Here is a 16,330-nt window from a genome sequence, read left to right as displayed (position 1 = left end):
TGCTTCAACACAAGATACATCTCACTACATGGTAAACATAGGCTTATTCACTTTAAATACATCAACAGAATATACTATACACCAGACAGATTGCATAAATATAGGTAGTGGGAGGACGCAACCTGCGACAGGTGTCATTCGCCGATAGCAGATTTTATGCACTTGGTGTGGAGCTGCATGGGGGTGTCTGATTTTTGGGGTAAGGTCTTTAATGAGTTAAGTTCCATAGTGGGCCTGGAGTTGTCCCTGGAACCTGAGGTGGCACTGCTAGGTTATTCCAAATCACTGCCCAAGGCGATACGCAGGCTTGCTGACATGGGGCTTCTATTGGCAAAGCGCAGAGTAGCAATGTGCTGGATGAGGGGCCCCCTCCCTACGTTAAAACAGTGGTCGCATGACGTGCTATATTGCTGCATGCAATCGGAGAATTTCAACGAACTGCTCCCTCCCCGGAGCAGGCCGAAGAATTTCTGGGGGCTTTACAATACATACCTACTCACTAGGGAGGAGGGTTCGTCTACCGAGACGGAGATAGACACAGGAGACAACGCGAATACTCCAACTCCGTAGTGCACAGCTAGGATACACTAATGCGGAACGCACATACACCTTTGAGGGTAGAGAGGCTCTCGGATTTATAGTCACCTTATTACTGGGCCCGAAGTACAAGTACTGACAGTACTGGCGACAATACGCAGGAGGAAGAATGTGGTCAGCTGGAGTTGTGCCTTGGATAGACGCAGAATGTATGCTTTCCTGACAGTAGCAAACTACGTTTACAGTACTAAGTTTGATATACATTCATGTTTCTTTATGATTATAGATACACAAAAGACGTACACTATTGAATACTGCAAATGATCCTCATAATATGTGGCGCTGCCTTCCCATTGGGCTGTTGGCAACAAAGCTGTGTACAGTGTATCTTCCCAATAAGCCGCCGGCCCCAAGGTTGTAGGCGTGTGGCTGTGTATCTCAGTGTCAACTCTTAACAATAAAATTGTTTAAAAAAAAAAAATGTAATCGAATGCCCTTGTGGCAAGCAATACATTAGGAACAGTGCTTAATGTGTACAGTGTACCTAAGTTTGCTGGTCCTCGGAATTGGCACTTAGGGGCTGATTACGATGGCGGACAGACTTCAGACCGTCTGCCATCGTTTCGTATTTGGGACCGCACGCCTATAAGGCTGCAGTCCCACAGTATGAATTACGATGCAACCGCCACAGAGGTGGTCGCATTGCCCAAGTTTTGCATTGTGGCGGGTGCTGCTGTATGCAGCACCCGCTGCAATGCAAAAAAGGGACAATTTACACATCCCTGCACTACATGGCAGCCACCATGTGGTGCCTGCCACATGGTGCAGGGATATGTAGGGGGGTACCTATGGTGCTGTGTCTGGTGGCCAGGGTGTAAGAGGGGCCCGCTACATGCCCCCAAAGTCCCTTTCCACCTGCCTGTTCATGGCGGGTTAACCCCGCCATGTTCCGGTTCAGGGAGGACCTAGCTTAGCAGTTCTGACTGGACTGTTCCTACAGGAGCAGAGTCAAGACTGAGTTGGATATACCTGGGTCCAAACTGAGGTGGCTTTGGCTGTCCTTGGTGCTGAATGGGAGTTGTGGCATGACGTGCAGAATAACAATGGATTGGGATGCGGCCTCGAGTGATCACCAGCGGCTGAGAGGAATTGAAGCATTCAATCCATCACCGTTTTGTATACTTACTGCACTGTTCAATCTCCAAGCATGAAGGTAGAGATTGAGAATGTCTGGGTGCAGAACCCTGCCTTGTTGGTGCGACAGCAGGTCCTCCCATAGGGGCAGCCTGATCAGAATGCCAGGAGTTCTGGATACCAAAAACTTCATGTCCAATCCGGAGCCGCTAGGGTGACTTGGTCCCACGCAGTCCTGATGTTCTTGAGAACTCAATGTAGGAGTAATAGTGATGGAAAAGCCTACAGCAGTCCCAAGTTCCAGTCAAGGCAGATCACGTCTCCAAGCGAGAGACACCTTGAAATCTGAAATGTGCAGACGTACTGACATTGCATGTTCTTGGTATCAGCAAATAGATCAAGCCATGCTTCACCCCATTCACAGATGAGGCCTTGCATTACCTCCAGGTGTAATTGCCACTCGTTATCCGCTAAGCACCCATGGCTAAGTTTGCCCACCCTGGCGTTCAAAGAGCCTGACAGGTGGCTCACCCACAGGATAATGCACTGATGGTCCAGCCAGTTCCAGAGGCAAGCTCCTCCTTGAATAGGGTCTGAGACTCCACCCGCCTTGTTTGTTGCAATTTCATATAGCGGTGGTGTTGACCGTGAACACCTAAACCAGCCTCCCCTCTATGGCATGGAGTAAAGCTTTAAGCGTCAAGATGATGGCCCTTAGCTCCAGAAGGTTGATGTGGAACCAGGACCCCGCTGGAGACCAGAGCCCTCTGATCTTCACCTCTCCCTAATGGATGCCCCAACCCAGAGGCGATGCATCGTTCACCACTGTCAGTTCTGGGTGGGGTAGGGAGAGAGGTCTGTCGCTGACTTAAAGGCAGTCCAGCAACCACCACGGCAAGTCTTTCGCAGTATCCTCCAAAATTTGAATGTGGTTGGAAGGTCCCCTTAATGTTGGTCCAACTGGGACTTCAGATCCTGCTGAATAGCCCACATATGCCCCATGGCGTGCCCGACCAGCAGGATAGGGAAGGTTATCAGTCCCAGCAGCCTCAGGGTTGACCTGACTGAAATCCAGGACCGAGGTTGAAAGATCGGAATCATAGCCTGCATGTCCTAGACTCTTTCCCCGGGGAAAGGTGCAAAACCAAACTGTGACCAGAATGGCTCAGATGCAGAGAAGTGTCTGAGAAGGAGTCAAGTGTGACACTGGCATGTCGATAGTGAACCCCAAAGATGACAGGAGGCTCACTGTGGTCTGGAGGTGGTTGACAGCTGCCTGGGATGAGCCCACCTTCAACTGCCAGTCATTGAGGTAGGAGAAGACTGGCATCCCTGACCTCCTAAGATGTGCCGCCACCAACGTCATCACTTTTGTGAATACCCAGGGGGCACTTGAGAGATCAAAGGGAAACACAGATCTGAACATTTTCCAGCATCAACAGCAAGTACTGCCGATGGGCCTGCATCTCAGGTATATGGAACTAGGTGTCCTGTGGTTCCAACACCACAACTCAGTCCTCAGGGTCCAGGGCAGACAAGATACAGCCCAGGGTGAGCATTTTTAATTTCTCCTCCTTGAAGAAGGTGTTGCGAGGGTGCAGGTCTAGAATTGGCTGAAGGCCTCCATCCTTCTTGGACATCAGAAAGTAGCAGCAATAACAACCACATCCTACTTCTGGTACTGGCAACCTCTTAACAGCCCCTCTGGCCAAAAAGGTTTACACTTCCTGCCATAAAATGGAGAGATGGACCTCTGTCAGTAGCTGGGAGAATGGTGGAAGAGCAGAGGAGAAGAGAGGATGGATAAGGAGCATCCACTGTGAATAATATGAAGGACTCACCTGTCCTATGTCATTGCCTGCCAATTCAGGAAGAATAGGTGGGTTCTGCCACCCACAGGATGGGTGTGCTCCTGTATGGGCACGCTAAAGAGATTTGGCAGGTGAGCCGCAGGGAGAGAGGTAGACTGAGCAGCCCAATGGACTTGGTCACAGGGGTAGCAGCACCACGTCCTAGATCGCAAAACTGCTAGATTCCTTGTGGAGACTCTATGGGCTGATGTGAATCTGCAAAAAGAGAGGTGGAACTGTTGTAGTTGGTGAGGTGGGGCAGACAGGCCCAGAGAGCGCGTGCAGGAGCATTGCTCTCTTTAAAACACTCTAGTGTGGAATCAGCCTTTTCCCCAAACAGGTGAGTTCCATCGAAGGACATGTCCAACAGGGAGAACTGAACATCACCTGAGAACACACATGGCAGCAAAGAGCAACACTGGTACAGATGGCCCGTCCAATGGAATCAGTGGTGCCCAGCCCACAACGAATTGCTAACTTGCCCGCATCACAAACATTTGGAACCACCTGAGCAAGAACAGGCCGAAGATCTTCGGGCACACCAGGGAGGATTTGTTGCATGTGTCCCAACAAGCAGCTGGCTTTAACTGATCAAGGGGCCAGACTGGTAGAGGAAAATACTTGTTTTCCAAATGTTCCCACCCACTTAGGTCCCTGTTGGGGGAAGAGTGGCCAAAAAGGGGTTGGAGTTAGACTTGATTGTGGAGGCTTTCACCACTAGACATTCGGAAGAAGGGATGAGAGAGAAAAGCAGGATCACTTGGATGATGCATTTGAGACATTAGCCATTCACCAAACTATTGAACTTTCAGCTTACCTTTGTACACTGCCCTTCCGTCTCCCAGTTATTCCTCAGTCACCCTCAGTTTGTCAACAAAGAGATTCCAAAACCTCCAAATGGCTCTCGTCACTCGCAGATAGCGCTCCAAGTCTTGACATCTGATCCTACGTGGCCCAGAGCCATAGGTTTTGGATCGCTAGGTGTGACATTTTTATAATTTCAGTGTAATTATGAGTGACATTTCAACGACTATGAGTGACACTCTCTTGCAAGCAAAATCAAGCAATGAAGACAAGGGAAACATATAAATATCCGAAATTACACCCATTTGAGCAACAAGAAACTCCAAGAAGATCTTAAAACTGCTACAAAGTACGGGAAATTGAGGCAGTCACCTAGTGCCCTTGTAACCTAAAAGGCCCCAACACAACATCATCTATGAATAGTGAGTTACATCATAAATGCAGGTCTTGCCTGTCTCCTTAATGAGCCCCCACTCTGTAAAGCAGCCGCCTAATCACGCCGGTCTTCCATTAACACGTAGGACACACACTCAAGGTGGCTGGTACTTACTTGTTTAACACTTTGCAGCAGGCAGCGTGAATGTGTCGGCAACCCAACATGCCCTCCTAATATTACCGAATGTTTGTCCCCGATGTAGCTCCATTGGTCAGTGTGTATTATTTCCATAAGGCGCAATGCAAGTCTATCAGCCAAGATATTCACATATATTTTGATTGCTGGCATTAGGGCCAAGGCTGGGAATGACAAATGGATTAAATTGCTGAAAACCTTTGACATTCTCGCATTCCAGGAAACGTGGGACTTATCGAACAGTTTTTCCTTGGATGGGTACAGACACTTCTTTATCCCTGCTACTAGTGGTGGGGCAGGAAGACCAAAGGGGGGCTTATTAACTTTGTTTAAAACTTACCTAAAAGGTGTGCTAACACAGTATAATGCAGGCTCCCCAAATTGTATGATTGTTGAATTGAATCCTCTTTCTTTTTCAAAAATGTTATTCATTAATTTTTATAAGTCTAGTCCTAATGAATGTACTAGGCATAATTTGGATATAATTGAATCTTTTTTGTCAGACTATAGAACCAAAGTAAACGATTTTGAAATAATTCTTTTGGGCGATTTCAATATCCATCCCTGCAACGAGCCATGCGCCAGTTTCTTAGCAGAGGGGCCACCTCACTCGATAGTAATGCACTTTGAGCATTCCAATAGGGGGGAGGCACTTGAAAATTACTTGGAAGCATGGAACTTATATGAGTCAAGCTGTGGGGAGGTTGGAAGTAGAATTCCTACTTTTAAGGGAAATGGCGACGGTACTGTAATTGATTATATTTTTATGACGTGTCAAATTTTAGCTAAGGTGGTTAGCTATAGCACTTTGGTCTCAGTATTTAGCGACCACAACCCAGTAGTAGCAGAGGTGCTGTCTATGGCTATTTTAACTCGCAGGGGGCTAGGGGTGATTGGAGGTCAAGATGTGGTCGTAAAGGATCAGGGCCGTAGATTGAAATGGTCAAGTGTTGTTCCAGAGGATGTTTCGCAGTCTGTCATGGATAGAGCAGAAAGCGATGTGGCTCACTGGTTAGAGGCGGCAGACCCGGGAGCAGAGGACGGCCCGGGACCAGGGTTCAATTCCCGACGCGGCAGGGTCTTGGACCAGGGTCATCGGACTCGATAATTCTCGCCTCGGTGCCTACTCTAACTAGGGATCACACTCAGCAACTCTGGGCATTAGCTTGCCTCATCTCCACAACGGCCCCCCACATACGCCGGGGATGCCTGGTTTCACCTTGGAGATGCCCAGTAGGGACCATATCACAGGGAAAGCCAGGACGGGTTCACCAGCGGTCTACAGCGCAGAGATACTCCTTCGGGAGTCGATTCTAGCGCTTTAGAAACCCACAATCAATCAATCAATTACCTGCTTAGAATCAAGGGCATCAAACCTCCAAGTAGTAACTGCCTTTGACAATATCTGTAAACATATTAACAGTAGTCTTACATCTAGTAAAAAATTGTCTAGGCCTACGGGGAGAAAATGGTTTGACCGTGCATGTTCTAGGGCGCATGCTGATTTGCTTAAGGCCCTTAAAGCCACCCCAAAAGATCGCCCACTAATATCCATATTAAGATCTACCTATAAGAAAGTCATACTAACCAGGAAAAAGGAGATAAAAGACAATGCTTGGTTGCAACTACTTGATCCTGAGGTTATTAAAAACAGCGCTGAGTTTTGGAAGGTAGTTAATCAGCCATTCTTTTCAAACGAGGATATTTCTTCCCTCGAATCCAACATCCCGGATGATGATTGGATTAATCATTTTGAAAAGATATACTCTAGCGCACTCAATGAGGACTTGCCAAATTCATCCCTTTACACTCTGGAGGTCCCCGGTGTAGTTTTTGAGGTCTCTGAAGTCGAGAGGGCAATTGAACAGACAATAAAAAACAAGGCCCCTGGCCCAGATGGGGTCCCAGCCGACTTCTTTAAAAGTGACCCAAAACTGTGGTCTAGGGTTCTGTGCAGGGTCTTCAACGTTTTGAGCCAGAATAGCATCCCTGCTTCCTGGAAGGAGTCTGTAATCATCCCAGTCTTTAAGAAGGGTAGTAGGGTTGACCCAGCGTGTTATCGCCCGATATCCCTTATTGATTCATCAGTGAAAATCTTGGGGCGGGTCATTCTCTATAGATTACAGACGTGGCTTGATGTTAGAGGGGTTCTATCCAATATGCAATACGGCTTCAGATCTAAGCGTGGTACCTTGGATCAGTGCCTAAACCTGCAGTTACTAGTGGACAAATACACCAGGGCCAAAAATGGTTCGATGTACTTGGGGTTTATGGACCTATCTTCGGCCTTCGACCTCGTGAACCGTACTAAACTTTGGCACATCCTGGTTGATCTAGGGCTTGACCGTGCTCTTGTGAACCTGTTGGCGGACCTTCACTCAGGCCTTTTGGCTTCAGTTAGGGTTAGTTCAGACGGGTGACGCACCAGTCATTTTAAATCTAAAAGAGGGGTGAGGCAGGGGTGCATTCTGGCCCCTCTGCTGTTCACAGTTTACATTAATGCCCTTGAACCTGTGCTTAGGGAAGCGACCCCTGATATACCGCGCATAGGGGAGACTTACCGGTCCTCCTGTACGCGGATGACGCTGTGCTTTTGTCACGTACAGGGGTCGGGCTCCAACGGTTATTAGACACCTTTGCTCTATTCATGAATTCCCTAGACCTTAAAATAAATGCTAAAAAATCACAAATAACGATCACGGGAGGTGGCTCTAGGTGTAAGAGAGTGAAAAGTTTTTATTGTTGTAAGGAAGAACTATGCAGAGTGTCCACATTTCCTTACTTGGGGATCATTTTTGAGGATAAAGGAAGCTGGGGTCCACAAATAAAAAATAGAAACAGCGCCCTTGTAAGAACATCGTCGGCTATTATGGGCTTTAGCAGAAGATTGGGGGCAAGGCCAATCCCAGCCCTCATGAACATTTATAAAGCCAAGTGCCTGTCTGTCGCCACCTATGGCTGTTCTTTATGGGGCTATGGTCCGACAGACTGTCTTCAGTCACAGAGAATACCTTTTTTAGATCAGTCCTGTCTGTGCCCCATTCTACGCCATCTTACTCTATCCATTCTGAGTTGGGGGCTGGTTTCATAACAGACATAATCAGAGTGGCCCCTTTAATTATGTGGCTTAAGACTTGGCTGAACGATGAACTGTCCCTTAATCGGTCTATCTTCAAAGATTGTCTCTCACTTGATAATGTACATAAAATTAAGTGGCTGACTTATGTAAAAAAAATGGGTTTAACGTACTGGGGAGACCTGAGCTCTTTTCCTCACCGGAAATAATTACACATAAAGACATTGCCATAACCACAAGGGATATGCATACGAGGTTGTCCTCAGTAAGAGAGGAAAAGGAGCTCATAAAACCAACTGTAAGAGCTAACCTTTTGGTTGCCAATCTCCCTGGTCCAGAATTTTACCTTACCTTGGTCAACCGCCCCTTTCATAGGTTCCTTTTAACTCGCTTCCGTTTAAACATGATACATTTGATATTAGGTCAATATCCAACATGGTGTAAGCCTGAACAATCATTACCTTGTTCCTGAGATAATTTTTCTTTGCAGGACACTATGCACTTCATGATGTTTTGTGGTCATTTCATAGAGGAGAGGAGAAAGTTTCTTGTGCCTGTTCTTAAAAAGGCAGGGTTTTATCAAGTTAGGCCAGCACTCCTTTACCTGCAGCTACTAAATAACCCTAGTGTCATCTTCCATGTAGCCAGTTACTTGGTGGGTGCTGTGCGTTCAAAGAACAGGCTCATGGGAAACGCGAGATTGACTATATCCTTATGAAGTTTGCATCTTGTTATACAAAGGATACCGTGTATTGGAAGTAATGACAACGGAGGAGAGATCAATTTATATTGTGATAAATGTTGATTTTATGAAACTAGTGATGTATTTTTAAATTTTACTCCTTTTCTTGCTTTTAACATGATTGTCTTTTAAGAAAAATCACTGAAGTATATTTTAAACCTTGAATGATGTGTGCTTTGTTTTGTATGAATTATTGATACTGTATATTTATTGTACTGCGCCTTTTTTTGATATTGATTTATCGAAATAAAGTATTTTGACTGACTGACTGACATATATTTTGATGTCAAAGTACAATAATGGTATTTATCTGTATGATAATCGTTTCATAGGAGATCTCCACCTGGATTATGCAGGACTGTAATATCAGGATCTTACATGGTTTGAGTCGCTGTCCTCTTATTGCCATGTTTTGAAACACCTGTGACAATTTTGGTGCTATTTAGGTCATAAACATTTTATAGAATTCTTACAAACCTATCTGGAAAATGGTATTTCAAATAATTATGGCAATTTGTGTCTCTTTTGTTGTAAAAGGCTCAGTCAATTCAATTCAATTCAATAATCCTTTATTCGGTATTTAAAAAACACCATAAAAGTACATGTTTATACAACTTTAAAAACAATTAAAATACAATTCATAATCCTCACCAGCCCACCACAGGTTCCAAGAAGACAGTTGGCGGAGAATACCTTCAACCCAGCCCTCTTGTGTTCCTTAGCCTTAAAGCTACCTTGATGAAATTTATAATACAAAACAGCGTTTGAGGATCATTAGCCCTTTGCAAGAATAATAGAGCAACCTTAGCATGTCTCAACGTAGCCTGTTTTAAAATACCTACTAAAAAATTGCACCTGGCTGAAGCATAAAATGGACATAGTAATACAAAATGAAAAGGTATCCTGCGGAGACCGATTGCCGCAGCCGCAGAAACCCTTCTGCTCAACAGTTAAAGTAAAACCTGGAGGATCAGCCAGTAGATGATGTAAAAGGTTGAGCCTAAAACGAGTGATTAAAAATCTATCCTGCGCATTAAACATAAGAGCGAGATAAGGTTCCATGCCCTCCCCAGTCTTTACCATACTATAAGCGCAGACTGTTGGTTTGGCTCCTTCCACTGCTGCTCTACGAGAGACTGCCTAGTCCAGGAAAATTCTCTTGACTCTGCATTTATCTTGAGGTATAATTTCCATTGGTTTTATAAAAAGATCTTTGCAGCCAATTCCCTCAAGCGATGTCTTCACGTACTTTAACCATGGAATGCTCATTCCTTTAACCCTATCGAGGCAATCTCTGATAATTTGTCTACTCAGGTCTGCCTCTGTATTGGTCCAGATCTTGAGCCAAGCCATAAGGGGTCTAACCTTTACCAGATCCTCAATATATACCCTGCCCAGTTCCTCATGAATAATATGGGCAGGTATGCTTTGTGGGGTTTTAAGCACTTTTCTAAGATATTTATTCTCCTCCATATGTAGCTGGTGGGCATTTGCAAAACCCCAAACTTCAGACTCGTAAACCACTTTTGAACAACATATTGAGCTATAAAGATTCATTATTTGTTCCGGTGACCACCGACCCAGCCTGCGCCCATAATTCATTATAGCACCAGTCGAGGTCACTAACGTGGTACACCGCTCTTCAATTAGTGTTTTAAAGTTTGAGAGCCCATCAAATAACAGGCCAAGATAGGAAAAAGTCTGTACCTGCCCTATTTTGTGTGCGCCTATTTTGTGGGAAAACTTCTTGCAAGGTTTAGTTCCAGCCAACATGACATAGGACTTGGTCAGGTTTGCCGATAAATCTAGGGTGTCCATAAAACTAACAAACCCATCTATCAAACACTGAATTCCTTTAGGAGTGTGGGCTAATAGTACCGCGTCGTCTGCGTACAGCAGCACTGGAACGGGCCTGGTCCCTAGTCTTGGGCAATCCACCTTTAGTTTACCTAATGCCTGATCTAGGTTGTTAATGTACAGGGAGAACAAGAATGGGGTTAGAATACATCCCTGTCTGACCCCACTAGTGCAGGGGAAAGGTGCCGTGGTTCCCCCCTCCAGATTATATCGCACTTTAGAGGAAGTATTCCAGTGCAGAGCTCTGAGAATGTTTACCAGACCCTGATCAACCCCCAATCTGTTCATCAGGGCCCACAGCTTCTCTCTATTAACAGGATCGAATGCTGCAGTAAGGTCCATAAACCCTAGCTATACTGCTTCATTACTGGAGATAGTGTATTTCGCCACCAGTAGATAAAGGTTCAAACACTGGTCCGTCGTCGACCTGCCTACCCTAAACCCATATTGGGCATCAGTAATGATTTGATGTTCATCGGCCCAGTCCATAAGGCGCGTTAAGACAACTCGGCCCAGGACTTTAGCTGACATATCAAATAGTGATAAAGGTTGGTAACACTGGGGATTATCCCTGTTCCCTTTTTTAAAAATGGGCACTATTGTTGCCGATGACCATGACTGCAGAAGGCCAGTTGCGACCGCCGCATTTATCACCCTTGTAAGGATAGGGGCCCACAGTTCCACATGGCTTAAGAAGAGATCCGGTGGGATACCGTCTGGTCCAGGAGCATTATTTCGTGTTAGGCCCTGAGTACCCACTACAATTTCCTCCAGAGTGAATACTGTTGAGGAAACCCACTGGCAACCCCTCCCAACGTCCTGACTATTCTCATCCGTGTGGTTGTACAAGCCTTTGAAATGGTCATACCATTGTTCTGGCAGGATGGTTGTACCAATTTCAGGGGTATTTGCATCCGGGAAACACGAATTATTTATTATTTTCCAGAATGCAGTCGCATCCCTTCTGACTGCTGTGTCCCTTAAGTCTTCCCATGCTTGTGATTGAAGGGAGATCTTCCTACTTTTAATCGCCTTTTTATATGCAGTCCTGCACTGCGCAATTCTTAACTTGTCCCATGGAGAGTTTTCAAACTAATTTTTAAATCTTTCTGAGCCAGCGAGCAGTCTTTATCAAACCTTCTGGGGGTGGTGTGTGCCCTCCCCTGCGTGGTGGACTTTAATAGACTATCAGTTGCGCCACTGACTCAAATGCCTCTACCACGGAGTGCCCCTCCACGGATAGGTCTAGGCACTTCCCAATCGGTTCTTTCCCTCTATCCAATAGGGATTTATAAAAGGCATCCCCATGGATTTTAGACCGTCTAAGTCGTCTACCCTGATCTGCTACCTTCTCGATACTCCCTGCCACCACCCCTCTCCTTACTTTTCTAGGGGGGAGTTCTATTATCTCGAGAGCTAGAGGATTGTGGTCACTGAATACACTCCACTCAATCTCGACCCCTCTTATCCAGTCCTTAAATAAACTAGAAACCACAACATAATCTATAAACGAGCTGCACCCTCTACCCTTGAAGGTTGGGTTAACAGCACCTTCCCTGCCGATGACAATCAGATCAATGGTATGTTCCAGGGCGTGGCTTTTCAGGACCCTACCTAATTCCAACCCCTCACTTGTGTGTTAAAATGCGGAACTTCCTCCACTGGGCAGCGTGACCAATCTTCGTCAATAGGTAATAAGTCAGTGCACAAGTGGCAATTAAAATCACCCACTATTACCACAAACGGGGCCACCGCCCCCTTCCTCAAAGCTATCTCAGCACTAAGTCTATTATTTAGTTCACCTATTAGAGAACCATTCCCCTTAGCTGCTACAGCATTATACAGATTGATTAATATGACATTTAACCCATTTGTATGGAACCCAAGAGCCTGCATATTATTTGTGGTCCAGTTTAAATTGGTCCACACTCCCTCCATCTGCAGGTCCACAAATATCAATAGTCCTCCCATGGCTCTCCCAGACACTGATTTCTGTGCTGGCACAGAGAAACACTTGTACCCCGCTAAGTGGAAGGGACTGCAGTCTACCGCCCAGGTTTCCTGCAGACAGATGACCTGGAACCCGGTGATGTACTCACTCCATTCCTGGTTATCAAATTTGGCAGACAGCCCAGCTATATTCCACGATACTAGTTTAAACCCCCTGTGGGTTTGTCTCTCTGTGGGATGAAGTGTGACAGGGAGCTTATCAGTTATTCTTTCACCATTTAAACCATCCTTTAACCTTGAGGGATTATGTTGGATCACTGGCCGGTGGGGAGACCGAAGAGTCTGATCTGACCCTAATATGTCCTCCCTCCCTGTTGGCCTGGCCGGAGGCCCGGCTGAGTGTCCTAAAACAGGAAAAGCAACAATGGGACCGGAAGGACTCACAGCAGGGTACTCCGTTGTTAAGGAGACCTCCTCTAATTATGGTAAATTCGAGGTGTCACACTGGTGCCTCAGCTGGGGGCCCCCTCTTAGTATATCCTCATAGCCAATGGACGCCTTCCATACGGGATGAGGGGATAGGAATGCGGACTGGGGGATATCAGGAAAACAACCCTCTGCCTGTAAGATGTTCTTGGAGAGATCTGTTACTCTTTAGTCAATCCAGCTCCTCTAGTGATGTTAGGGGGTCGAATCTATTCCTCAGACTCAATGCACCCCGATTTCCCGGAAATACACCTGGCATTGGGTGATAGGGACCGATCCCGTCATTGGGGCTATCAATTCTTCTTTAATAATCGGGGCCTAGGCCGTGACTCAGACCTCCCATCCAATAAAAGTAACCCAAGGGCAATGGTATTATATTACTTAATAGGTTTGCAGGCCCCCCTCTTAGAATGGGGTCGACTACTCTATGGTCCCTGAAGTTTACTACCACACAGTCACCAGTGATGTCCTTGTGCCTACTCCCCAACCAGTTCACCCTCAAACAGGATTTCCGCTTGTTCCTCCCTGAGAGCGGCCTATTCTTATTCAGCCAGAACGTTGTTTTGTTCTTTAGTTCAACATATGATTCTATACAGTCTGGCTTCAGCTCTGGTACCCCCCGTAAGAATAACTATGTATGGGGATGCTTCTGGGGGTAAATTTATACATGGTGGTTTATTGATATTCGCCTCGGCGTGTGGCCCTCCTGGTTGGTACAGGTCTGGAACGGTCCGCGTGTAGGTTAGTGCTTGCGGGATAATGATTGGTGGGTCGGTGATTACCTTCTCTGTGCTTGGGGTACTTCTATCTGGGACACTACTGCTATGTGGATGTTGGGGGATTAGAGGCAATGTTGGACCCTGAGTGGAGATTGTTTGCCCAACTGGGGGTCTACTAGATTGTACTGCGGGCGAGTTCACAGAGATGGTCTCAGGCGCGTTGGGGTTAGCTACTGTGTGAGAGGGTATATTGCCACCCACGCCCCCCCTTGTTTTCAATAGGGTTACCACTTTATCTAATCGACTCACAATTAGTTTCATCTGCGTGTTGATAAGCTGCTCAAAGTGACTTTGCAGGTCAGTAATCAGTTGGGACGCCCAGCTAAGGAATGCTTGTGATTGCGGCATATGCCCCATATTTTCCCCTGCTTCTACACTGATTGCTCCAATCGGGGCAGGACTAGTTTTGCCCTTTCTGCGCCTGAGTTTCCTTAGGCTAGCCCCCTTTTCCTTAACAATAGGTTCCTTTCCCCTAGCTTTGGGTTTCTCATTGCCATCCTTAATCGCTATCTGGGCACAAGGGGTCTCCAATGCTGGTGACGCTAATAAATTATGTGGGGGGGTAGTGGTAACATGGGTCTCGGGCTCTTGGGACATGGAGGCGAGATCAATTTGCGGGGTTAGCGATAAGCGTCTTTCGGTACGCTCGATTTCGCTAGATACCGCTCCAATAGCTTTTCGCAACATACTGTCAATTGCCGTGGGCTGTACAGACGTAGGGGGGCACGTTCCCTTTTGTTTGGTCACAGAACGGGAGTTAGGTGAGGTGTTATGACCCAATTTGGATGACCTTGTTTGCACAGTACTAGCCATTGTGTTAAAGGCCTACCCGACAAAAATGACTACAATGTGCACCCAACCAAGATGCAGCTCCAAACCACAATGACAGTTTATATGACGGATCAGACCCACCCCGACTGAACAATTTTTCAAAACCGCCCACCTCCCCTGTTAGTGTTGAGAGCAAAAGGTTTTGGGCTGATGGCCCAGTCCAGTCACTCACAGTCAATAGAGACGGGACCTGCCTCACCCTCAGTGTTTCTAGGAGCTGTTATCGGGGGGGCCCAGCCCAGCCTCTGCCACAGACTGCCCGCCCTTTGCCCAGGCTTAGCCCGGCGCCCGCCCGCGCACTTCCCGCGTGGCGGGGAGAACTGGTCGGTTAAATCCTTCCGGTCACAGAGGGGAGGGGCAAGTTGACAGGTGATAGCCCCGCTGCGTCCTGGGTCTCGCAGTTCCTTTCAGGCACCCCACAGGCTTCTGGTTCAGTGCGAAGCGCCTCCCGCGGAGCGGGAGATGCGAGAAGTTTATGAAGCCAGCGGCCACGGGGGGAGGGGCAAGTTAAAAAAATTGATACTTGTATAGCGAACTACTCACCCGCAAGGGTCTCAAGGCGCTTGCACGAATACCGCTGTGGAACCCATCTTGGCTTTCCCTGTGAGGTGTCCACTCCTGGGCACCCCCAAGGTGGAGGCCAGGCATCCTTAGCGTTGTGGGGGCCGTTGTGGAGATTAAGCAAGCTATTGCCCAGAGTTGCAGAGTGGGACTCGATGATTGGAATAGGCACCGAGGCGAGAATGATCAGGTCCGTGGAATTTTGAGCCCAAGACCCGCCGAGGTGGGGAATTGAAACCTGGTCCCGGGCTAGACCTCTGCATCAGGGTCTGCCGCTCTAACCATTGAGCCACATTGACAGGTGATAGCCCTGCTGCGTCCTGGGTCTCGCAGTTTCTTTCAGGCACCCCACAGGCTTCTGGTTCAGTGCGAAGCGTCTCATTTTTTTCTTTTTGGTCCGAGAAGTTGAGCACCTGCACCATTTCCTGAAAGAGTTTGCCTTTCTCCTTGCCTTCAACAACCAAATACTCCAGTAGACAAAATCAGCTCCAGTTCACAAAATCAGCTCTTTGTTTCTTGTAGCCTGCAAACATTTTACTAATAAGGTGTGCACTTGTTACTTACCATGTCCGTTTAGTTTCATTTTCAGCTACCAGGGTACATTCAAGGCAGCAGCCAGGCTTCTCACGCTGCGAGCCACTGACCCCCGCGGGCGAAAACCATTTTGGTTTGCCACCCGCCTCCTTAGTTCACTCCAGGATGGCCAGCTGTCCGGAGTCAGTTGTCTGCCTGTTCAGTGTGACAGAGTCTGTCCTGACAGCCCGGGGCTTTGCATATTAAAATGGATTTACCACGGGCAGCGGCCATATGCCTGAGCCACAGTGCGGGCGGCGGGGTTGATGCGAGCAGCAGCAGCGCTGCTTAACCAATGCCATGATTGTGGCCCGGGTGGTGCACCTGCAAACCCAGCCGCTCACAAACTCCTCGCTGGCAGCAGGACGGGGGGAAACATCCATTACAACACAGTCATTACAACGACCTACCTTTACAACGCAACTGCCTTTACATCACGACATTACACTGCACGCCATAACAAAGCACGTCACTACAACACATGTCATTACAACGCATACCATTACATAAAACGCATTCTAAGGTAAGTAATGGAGATTTTTTAGCATTAGGGTGGGTATGGGTTTTGGGGTCCATGAG

This window comes from Lissotriton helveticus, chromosome 2_1 (genome assembly GCF_964261635.1).
Source record: "Lissotriton helveticus chromosome 2_1, aLisHel1.1, whole genome shotgun sequence".
Taxonomy (NCBI): domain Eukaryota; kingdom Metazoa; phylum Chordata; class Amphibia; order Caudata; family Salamandridae; genus Lissotriton; species Lissotriton helveticus.
This window is presented reverse-complemented; position numbering follows the sequence as displayed.